The sequence below is a fragment of the Triticum urartu genome, chromosome 5 (genome assembly GCF_003073215.2).
Source record: "Triticum urartu cultivar G1812 chromosome 5, Tu2.1, whole genome shotgun sequence".
Classification (NCBI taxonomy): Eukaryota; Viridiplantae; Streptophyta; class Magnoliopsida; order Poales; family Poaceae; genus Triticum; species Triticum urartu.
Window position 1 is genome coordinate 167,119,073 of NC_053026.1, and position 11,178 is coordinate 167,130,250.

The window sequence follows — 11,178 nt, forward strand, 5'->3', positions numbered from 1 at the left end:
CTGTTATTCACACATGTATTACGATTTCCGAATAATAAAATTATAGCATGAATAAAGACAATTATCATGAACAAGGAAATATAATAATAAAGCTTTTATTATTGCCTCTAGGGCATATTTCCAACAGTTGCCGGGTTGCATTCCCTGTCGGTGTCAAAACCGGCGGATCTCGGGTAGGGGGTCCCGAACTGTGCGTCTAAGGCGGATGGTAACAGGATGCAGGGGACATGATGTTTACCCAGGTTCGGGCCCTCTTGATGGAGGTAAAACCCTACTTCCTTCTTGATTGTTCTTGATGATATGAGTATTACAAGAGTTGATCTACCACGAGATCAGAGAGGCTAAACCCTAGAAGCTAGCCTATGGTATAATTGTATCTTGTCCTACGGACTAAAACCCTTCGGTTTATATAGACACTGGAGGGGGCTAGGGTTACGCAAGGTCGGTTACAAAGGAGGAGATATACATATCCGTATTGCCTAGCTTGCCTTCCACGCCAAGTAGAGTCCCATCCGGACACGTGACGAAGTCTTCAATCTTGTATCTTCATAGTCCAACAGTCCGGCCAAAGGATATAGTCCGGCTGTCCGGAGACCCCCTAATCCAGGACTCCCTCAGTAGCCCCTGAACCAGGCTTCAATGACGATGAGTCCAACATGCAGTGTTGTCTTCGGCATTGCAAGGTGGATTCCTCCTCCAAATACACCATGGAATAGCTTGAATGCAAGGATAGTATCCGACCCTGCAAAATAAGTTCCACATACCACCGTAGAGAGAATAATATTTCCACAAATCTAATCTGCTGACCCGTTTTGACAGCATGACATCACACCATGGCCCGGCTATTATTCGAACCGCTTTTCTCAACCAGCTCCGCACATATCGCGAGGCGGTTTTCTTGATACGTCTTGTCAAAGCAGAGATCGTGTTCCCTTTATCACGGGATTCTCATAAATACAGACGTGGGTAACCCAACCGCGCTATCAATTACGACGCCTGGGGAATAAGCGGTTTTGCCAGGCAATTGGGGAGACTCATCGCCTCCTCCGCCCTTATAAAGGGGCAAAGATTTAATTTTTTCACCCACGCCTTCTACCTTCTCGCTTTCCCATTCCCGCACACCCGAGCTCTAGCGCCCAAGCTCGTGTTCTTCTTCTCAAACCACTCCAATCATGTCCGGAGCAGGAGGAAAGTGGATAGTCTCCTCCGTCACGGAGGAGGACATCAAAAAGTTACGGGAAGCCGGATACCTAGCTGTGAATATCGCGCACCGGCTGCCGAATGCGAGGCAGATCGTCCCAACGCCTGAACCCCATGAGAGGGTAGTTTTTCTTACCCATTTCGTCCGCGGACTGGGATTTCCTCTCCACCTGTTTGTCCGCGGGCTCATGTTCTACTACGGGCTGGATTTTCATGATCTGGCCCCCAACTTCATCCTCAACATCTCGGCGTTTATCGTCATGTGCGAGGCCTTCCTCCGCATCAGGCCCCACTTCGGCCTATGGCTGAAAACCTTCAATGTCAAACCGAAGGTGGTGGGTGGCCAGCAAGCAGAATGCGGAGGCGCCATGGTGGGCAAGATGCCTAATGTCACCTGGCTCGAGGGTACCTACGTGGATACCATAAAGGGGTGGAAATCGGGGTGGTTCTACATCACCGACCCGCGTGACTCCAACTGGGCGGCGGCCCCCAAATTTTGATCCGGAATCCCCACGCGGCTCATCTCCTGGAAAAAGAAGGGCCTGTCCTGGGGTTCTTCGATAGAGCTGACCGGACTCGAAACCTGCATCGAGAACATGACGAACAAGAAAATCAAGCTCGTCAACGTGGTCCAGGTTATGCTCTTCCGCCGGGTCCTTCCGTGCCAACAACGAGCATTTGTTTTGTGGGAGTTCGACTCGGCCCAGCACCAGACACTGCGAGAGCTCTACGACACGACGCACGAGGACGTCTGGAGGGTGCTGTTCAAGGGCGCCGAGATGCCTCCCTCCCTCACCGAGGACCGCGGACTCAGCGCAAAGCACCATGCCCATCGGGTAGGCTTTTATATCTCTCAGGGTATTTATTTGCCCTGGTTGAGTTATGTGCTGGATCTAAGCTTTCATGTCACTAATAGGACTGGATAAAGACGGCGGAGCAGCTTGATTGTCCAGCCCCCCTGCCTGAAGATCCTGCAAACGCTCTTCTAATGAAGATGCTGACTACGGCACCTTACGAGGTGCCGAAAAAGAAGGCCAAGAAGAAGGCAGCGGGGACCCGAAAGGGTCTCCGGCACAAGGTTCCATCGGACTCATCATCCGATGAGTCCGACACGCACTCCTCCCACGGAAACGAGGAGGAGGATAAAAGTTCTCCCCCCCAGCCGGGGAAGACAAGAAAAGGAAGGACGACCCATCTGGGGAGGCCGAAGGGTCCAAGAAGGGAAAGCCCCTCCCTCCGGACTGTGCCACAACGGCCGCCGACAGCGGCGACGAGTGGCTACCCCGGGACAAGCCTATGGTGAAGTCGTAAGTGTCCGGACACCATAGTACTTTATGGTGTGTTTTATTGTACTGCCTTTGCTCATGCCGAACATGATTATGCAGTCTGGCCCGAGCTCATCTCGACGTACCCTTGTTGAGCGGCTCTTTGGGATCATCGGATATGAACAACGGTTCTCCTCCGACGGCTTCCACCCCTCGCCCTACGGACAATGCCGAGGTGGTGTCTCAAAAGGACCGACCTAAGGGGAGGTGATCCTGGGGGCGCCTCACGTCGACCTCCCGGACCCTGGGTACCAAGGGAACGAGGCTCCTATGGGCTTCGAGTTCGGGCCCCAGCCGGACACTGCGCCGGAACCTTCAATGGTTCCGGACTCTGGCAGGCGGTCCCCCATTAAGGGGGGCGTCGGTGTCAAAACCGGCGGATCTCGGGTAGGGGGTCCCGAACTGTGCGTCTAGGCCGGATGGTTACAGGAGGCAGGGGACACGATGTTTTACCCAGGTTCGGGCCCTCTTGATGGAGGTAAAACCCTACGTCCTGCTTGATTGATATTGATGATATGGGTATTACAAGAGTAGATCTACCACGAGATCAGAAAGGCTAAACCCTAGAAGCTAGCCTATGGTATGATTGTATGTTATGGTTGTTCTACGGACTAAAACCCTCCGGTTTATATAGACACTAGAGAGGGTTAGGGTTACACAAGGTCGGTTACAAAGGAGGAGATATCCATATTCGTATTGCCTAGCTTGCCTTCCACGCCAAGTAGAGTCCCATCCGGACACGAGACGGAGTCTTCAATCTTGTATCTTCATAGTCTAACAGTCCGGCCAATGGAGATAGTCCGGCTGTCCGGAGACCCCCTAATCCAGGACTCCCTCAGTAGCCCCCGAACCAGGCTTCAATGATGATGAGTCCGGCGCGCAGTATTGTCTTCGGCATTGCAAGGCGGGTTCCTCTCCAGATTCTGTGTACCTGTCGAAATAGTGTCTGGCTTCTTGTGAATGTTGCACTCCTTGGCTTCCACACCCAATAATGGCCACTTTCCACGTGTCGAGCAAATGCGAAGAGCCAGGGTGTTTTTACTTTTACCCCCCTAGTTGTGCAAGTGAGCTACCTATTTAAAGAGATGAGGATTTAGATCCAAATCACACCATCCCCCCTTGGCGAGCCTTCATCGGAGCGTATTCGACAGAGATCCATTCCAACATGGTCGGTCGACGCAGCTCCTCCTCTCGCTCCCCTAGCCCCAAGCCCGGAGATTGGGAGAGATGTTCTGTCCCTCACGACAAATTAGTGATGCTTCAGGCCAAGGGATTCCTTCCCCCAGCATGCATGGTCCCGGTTCGAGCCGGGCTCGCCACCTATAATGGCGGAGAGCAAGCGGAGAGCCTTCCCAATCCCTCCAAGGGAGAGCGGGTATACCTTGTCCCTTATTTGGTAAGAGGGCTCGGATTCCAATTCATCCGTTTCTCCGGGGGCTCCTGGAGTTCTATGGCCTCCAGTTGCACAACCTTACGCCTGCCTCCATATTGCATATCGCGGGCTTCGTAGCCCTTTGCGAGCTGTTTTTGGGCTGTGAGGCCCATTTCGCGTTGTGGAAGAAGTTGTTCTGCCTGGTGCCCCGTTCTCAGGAGGGGCTAATATATCAAGTGGGCGGAGCCGAAGTGCGGCGTATTGCCAGGACCGGATATCTATCCAGAACCCCAAAGAAGACGTCCGAAGACTGGCCTTCAGAATGGTTTTATATAGAAGACGTCCCCCTCCTGGACCCTATTCGGATCGGCCTCCCTGAGTTCAACAACGCCCCTTTAAAGAAGCGCCGGAGCTGGCGTCCACGGAGCCCCCAGGAGGAAGATGACCGGGACGTTCTTTACCTGATGAGCCAGATAAGTTTTTTAGCTCGATCCGGATTGACCATGATCGAGGTCATGGCCACATGCATCATGCGGGGGGTGCAGCCGGTTCAGTATAGAGGCCACCCCATGTGGGATTTCAACGGGGAGGATGACGCTACCTGCTGCGGCCGTAAAGGTCCGAAATCGGTTGCTGATCTAACAAAGATCTTATCCACTTTGTACAAGGGAGAAGAGGAGGAATTCCTCCGTGTCAACCCGCAGGGCGGATTTTCCATGTACAATCCTCCGAGCTGGGTAAGCAGACTCTTTTTCTTGCCCATCTGTTTCATATTCCCATAGTTAAGTATTCAGTCTAGCGATTTTATCGCAGGAGTTGCGCCAGGCCGTAAGGGAGATAAACAGCCCTCCTCCACAACCCGAAGACCCGGAGCAGCCCCTTGACTCGGCCTCCCAAGAGGATCCGGACATATCTGTGAAGTTGATTGATGGGGTATTTTACCAATCGAGCGATGACAACGCCTTGGTGGCCATTACGGCCGATTACCCTGGGACACTTCCAGCCTCACAGGTGACTGAGACCGAAGTCCCAGCACTTCAAAAAGGGATCCGTCCTTGCGTGTTTATTGATCTCCGTATAACAGCCGTGTTTTGCAGGGGAGGTCCTCGAGGCAGAAGGTCGAGCCTGTGGCAACCAGCCAACAGGGGGCCGCGAGGCCGGCGGGCTGAAAAGACCCGCAGTCCGGATTGAGACACCGGTGAAGCGGTACGGCGCGCCGTCTTTATTGCAAGCCATTATTCTCAGAGGCATACTGACGCCCATGCCTTCTTTTTCAGGAAAAAGAGCGCTCGCCGGACTATACCTGGAGAGGCTGCCAATCGCGCCTCCACAAGCCAGGCTCCAAGGCCGGATTCGGAGGTGGGAACGAATACAAGGCGTGCGCCGGGTGCTCCTCCGACAAAGGATGCGGATAAACTGTCTGCCACCCATTCCAAGGTGGAAAGTGCCATGAACCACAGGCGTCGCCGGACTGTTCTTCATGACGTTTGTTTCTCCCAAGAGGCATTGGATGCCTTCAACTCGGGAGACGCGCACCTCCGTGCCGCTCAAAATGGTCTAGCCAGAGCTACGGAGCAGTATGTAAAAGACATACGGGTGAGAAAATTTGATGATTATATATATCAGTAGCCCCTGAGACATGAAACAGTTAGGATAACTGATTTAAGGATCATTTGTTATGCAGGTTCTTACAGAAAAGAATACTCAACTATCCCAGGAGCTGGAAGAGTGCAAAGCCCAACTTCAGGCCGCACTGGCCGCAGCAGGGGAGCCCAAAGAGACCCCCTCTGGTAACGTATCTTTTGAATGATAAGTATCATATACAATGCGGCGTATATGCGGATCTGATGATAAAATTGCAGATGACGCTGGAGTAAATCCGGAGAAGCAACAGCTTATACGCCAGCTAAAGGCCGGCGAGAACATGCTTACGAGGGTGAGGCAGGAGAAAAATGATCTCCAAGATGCCAACACCAAGCTGGGCGTGGAACTACAAGATGTTCGCGCCCAACTGTCGGACTCTGTTAAGGAGAATCGGCGGCTTCGACGCGGCATATTTAGTAAGTGCTTGAACGAACTTTGAAAGAGAGTTCGCCGAGGAAGCTAGCTGACAGAGTTATGTTTGTAGGTATGTTAACAGGTCGTCCTGCCGAGGAAATGCCCGGTTCAACGGGTGACCTTCTTCCCGAGCTCTCACAGCTGCACGAACAAGTTCGGCAGGTGATGCAAAGCGTCGCCCAGGCCTTGTGGCCATCCGTCTCCATACCTGAAGGCCTTGGAGAGCTTGTAGAAAAGCTAAAGGGAGCGCGGTGGCGCTTCCGATTATGGAAGATATCGGCCTGCCGTCAGGGCGCCAGGGAAGCCTGGGCGATGGTGAAGACACGTTACACGAAGGCTGACCCGAACCACATGGCCGAAGTCGGACTTGTCGGGCCCGATGGGAAGGAGATCCCTGTGAGCTTAGTGTATGGCCAAGTAGAATTGGCCATAAAGTATTCCCAACAGGACTGTAGACTAGACAGCCTGTTGGATGGTATTGAAGAGGAATTCAACCAGTCAAATTAACTATGTAATTTTAAAGTGACATGTATAATGCCTTCTAGCCGGATTGTAGATCGTTTGTCGTGGCGGACCTTTTCGCTTTAACCTCGGGACCCAACAGTCTGTGACACTCCAAAAATTTTAATTGGTTTTCATCACAAACTTTGTTGGATTTTTTTAAGAGGGCATTTAAAATTTCTTTTCCAGAAATCCTTCCTCTTAAAAACTTCCTTTTCTTTGGCAAGGATTTTATTTTTCTTCAAACTATGGTGTTTGATCTTTTGAAACTTCTTCTCTGTTGGTTCCCTCTCAAATTATTTTTGGAGTTTAATCTTTTTCTTTTAAAAAGAAACTCTAGGAAAAATTTGGGATTTTCATATCTTGGAAACCACCCATGACTTTGTATTTTGCCCATGTGGTAAAACCCCTCCAAAACCTCCCCTCCTCCTTGTAATCAACCTAAGTTATCTGTCCCAACTAATCCAAGCAAGTTTTGGATTTTATTCTAATTATTTTTCCCCTCAAATCATTTCTGCAAATTATTTGGAGCCTGAGAGAATTTCAAAGCAAGTACCCTTTTGCATTTGAGTTTTGACCTCAAACCAACTCTCCTGGATAGTCCTTTGTACCCACAACCCAGAACCATCTTGATCCACTCCTCCTCTTTTCAATTTTTTCAAAATTCAGTCTCTGCAAGTTTGGACCAGATTTGCCAAATTTGGTGAAATTCATATCTACACTTCTCCAAAAATTCAACCAAAATTCAGGCAGCCTACTGGAGCAATGAGTAGCCACTCCACCAAAAATCAGCTCAAGGAAAAATCCCCAGATGCCAAATTCATTCTGTTGAACACTTGGCGTGCACTGTTGCTGTTCATATTCAGAAAAATTCAGAGTTCAGTGTCGTTTTCGGTCGTCAGTTTCAATCACGCGTAGACAGTGCCCTTGGCACGTTCCTCGCCGCCTCTTCCCCCTGTCTGGAGCACCACACGTGCGCTTGGCGCCTTCCCGGCGTCGGCGGCGCCCTGGCCCGCCTGCGCCGGCGTGTCTTGCGGCGGCCGAACCACCGTAGCGGCCGACAGGGAACAGAACGGTGGCTCAACGCCGTTCGGCGCCGCCCAACACTCCTCTGCTATCCGCGTGGCTCATGCATGCCAGCGCACGCCCGTGGCACCGTCGCCGTGGCCCGGCAAGCACGGAACGTGCTCCCTGCCGCCGACGGGCCCGCGCTGCCCCGTTCTGTCGAGCTCGCCCTAAGCACCAAATCCAAGCCTGGTTAGCACCTAAATGGAACCGGTGGACCTCCGTGATGACGCCCAACTCCCAAAACCTCCCCGACCAAGCTCTGCGCCGCCGTAACCTTCACCGGAGATCCCCGTTCACGGCCACCGCCTATAAAAAGGACCCCGAGCTCGCTCACGACCCCCACACCCTCACTGCACCTCTCCAAGACCCTGCCAAGCCACCAGGAGGACCTCGAGGAGGTCTCCTCCCCCGACTCCGGCCGCCCCGATCCGCCTCGGCCTCCACCTCGATTCGCTCCGGTGAGGCCGCCTCCGGCGCCCAAACCCCGTCAGTAGCCCCCTCTAGCACCCAGTAAGCTAACCCCCTCCTCAATTTGGCCTTCGCAGCTCCCTCCGACGAGTCCCACGACCACCCGAGCCGCCGTCCGCCGGAGCGAGGCTCGCCGTCGACGTGGTGCTCGCCGACCGTCACCACCACCACCAACCGACGCGGAAGGGCGCCCTGAACACGGAGGTACCCTCCGATCTCCCTGCCTCGCCGTGGATCGCCGCCGGCGACCACCGCGGCTCTCGGGCACCGGCGAACTCTGCCACCCCGTTTGAACATTCAAACCTGACGGGCGGGACCCGCCTGTCAGCCTCTCTATCTTGTCTGAGCGAAGAGTTTTCTGAAAACGTCTTCTGCCAAATGCGCTTTCCCTCTGGGCTGGCGTAGTCGCTACCGAAGCGCTTTCTGTTTTTATAAGCTAGCCCCTGGAAACCTTCTGTTTCATTACAGATGAGTCCCTGGACAAAAACCTTTATAACTTTTAAACATGAAAGTATTTTTGATTGATTCTCTTTCTGTCCTCTTTAAAATTTTGTCTAGTTTTTTATCAGATTTATTTGAAAAATATTTGGAATACTTTTTGTGCACCTCTTGGTATTTACGATAGCGCATATATTTTCTTTATACCGTAGATACCGAAGGAGGTGACGGAGCCGCGAACTTCACCGAGCCAGGCTCCGACTACTCCGAACCAGGCAAGCATGTTTGAACTTTTGATATGATGAGTGTCTTGGCATGTTATGCATTTAGTTAGTCTCATGGCATGTTGTTGAGCATACCGATGAACGTTATTTCCATACATTGTTGAGGTAAGTGAGTTCGATGATCCATAAGTGGATGGATGTGAGTATGAATGGCCATGTGTTGGCATGAGGATGGGTAAGATGGCAGTGTTGTAGCATGCCAGTCTTATGCCAGGCTGTATGACTACAATGTCAAACCGTATCGGTCTAGTTCCTCCCATTTCCTTCCCTGTACTACCACATGTTTTCCGCAAGGAATATGGCTTAGTAAGTTGCAAACCGCTTTCCTGGTACACACCAAAAGGAGAGGCCGGGATGATGGTTCCATGGCCCTGGATTAAAGCCAGTCATCCGGTCAGGGGGCATGGGTGTTTCCGGTTGGGACCGAGAGGGGGGCACCCCTTAGAGCGCGCGTATATAAATTTGATCCCATGCTATTCGAGATTGTGATCTCCCCGTCTCAAAAGTTTTTCTTGGACGATGTCTAGGGTGATTCCTAGCATCGAGAGGTAGGATGGGTGTGTACTGGTTAGCTGTGTTTTCTTCCGAAATACTGTAAACGGAACTAGTTCTTCGTGACTACGGAAATCCGTTGGCTGTGGGAAATTTTTTGTACAAACTCTGCAGAGTCATATATTCCTTGAATCATCTATTCCATGTCCAAGTTCAGTATTATCTTATCCTGACAAGTGCCAGTTTGATGACAGAGACTCCGGTGAATCGCATGAGTGCTAAGTCCGGTTAAATGATTATTCCTGTGGATGGACTAACCCGTTTATTTTCATGAATTGAATATTTATTATGAGCATTACTTCCTTGTGAATAAAAGCCCTTTATGTGGTGTCGCTAAGACGCCCGACTGTGGCATTTCTTTTAAAGCCCTTTCTGTGATGTCGCCCCGACGTCCGACTGTGGCATTTGTGGCATTTCTTTTAAAGCCCTTTCTGTGATGTCGCCCGACGTCCGACTGTGGCATTTCTTTTAAAGCCCTTTATGTGGTGTCGCTAAGACGCCCGACTGTGGCATTTCTTTTAAAGCCCTTTCTGTGATCGCCGACGTCCGACTGTGGCATTTCTTTTAAAGCCCTTTATGTGATGTCGCCCCGACGTCCGACTGTGGCATTCTTTTAAAGCTTTTGTGGTGTCGTTCATTTATGTTTTGTTGGGATTTCAGGCGGACTACCGCCGTTTCCCTTTTTACTTACTTCGTTATGCTAATTTTTGAATGTACATTGGTGAATTAATCATGACGCATTCATGCATGCATTTGTTATATCTTTTTTATGTCTGAACTGTCTTGCGAGTACTTTCAAAGTACTCACTGGCTTGTTGATTTGGCCAGATGCTGACGAAGGCGATCTCATGGATGAAGAATTTGATAGCGAGTCCGACGCCTAGAGGAGTCCCAGTCAGTCTCGTGCGACCCTGGATTTGGTCACTGCATTATATCCGCTTCCGCTACCAAATAAATTCATCAAGCCCCACCTCGACGCTTGATGAGATGCCAGTTTTAGAGTCATGTATCTCCCTCCCCGCTGTGTTTTTCCACCACCACCCTATCCTCGAGTCAGTAGTATGCCTCCACACCACTGTGTCATGTCCGCCATTATGTATAATTATTGGCGTGTTTGTAATAATTTGGTTGAGCAACCGTAGCTCAACCCTGTAATATATTTTATGCTACTGGCTTATTGTATCAAGGATTTGTCTACCGGTAAGGAGAATTTTTCCCATACTGGACTCAAAAGATTGGTTTCTCAATAAACATTTTTATTGGAAAACCGGTCGTGACACAGTCCGGAGTGTATCCGAATACCCTCTCGGTTATGTAAGAACCGGTTCATGCGTGGAGACCAGGCGTAGGGGTCATTAGTGCTTTATCAGAAAAGTGCCCAACTAGTTATGTTATATTACATGGGTAGTAAGAAACATCTTCCAGGGAGAATAGTTCTGTTAAGGGTTCCTTTCCCTGGGTGAGCATGCCCTAAAGTGCATGTCCGGACTGCGATAACAAGCGCAGAAAAAGCATCTGGGGGCAGATATGGATAATAAATAAAAGTCATATTTTGTTCACCGACCGAATATTCCCTTAAGAACGCTAGCTTTCGGCTTCACCCAGTCTGAGGTACACGTCCGGCTGACCCGGCGGTAACAATCGCAGAGGTGCTCCCCTTATCTCCTAGCAAAATTAACGGGAACGTAGGGCATAAATACAAGAGCCAGGCAACCCAGCTTGGCCAAAACTTAAGTCATATCGATGCATATAATGGTGAAAAAAGGTACATGCGGAAGTATAACACATGTGTGAGGCGTGAGGCCTAGGTAAATAATTTAAGCTTCTGTGAAAGAAGCCCCCAGGTATGGAGAGTGCGGCTAGCACATCTGTAATGTGTGAGTGAGGCACAAGGTGACCCTTGAAGGCCTAA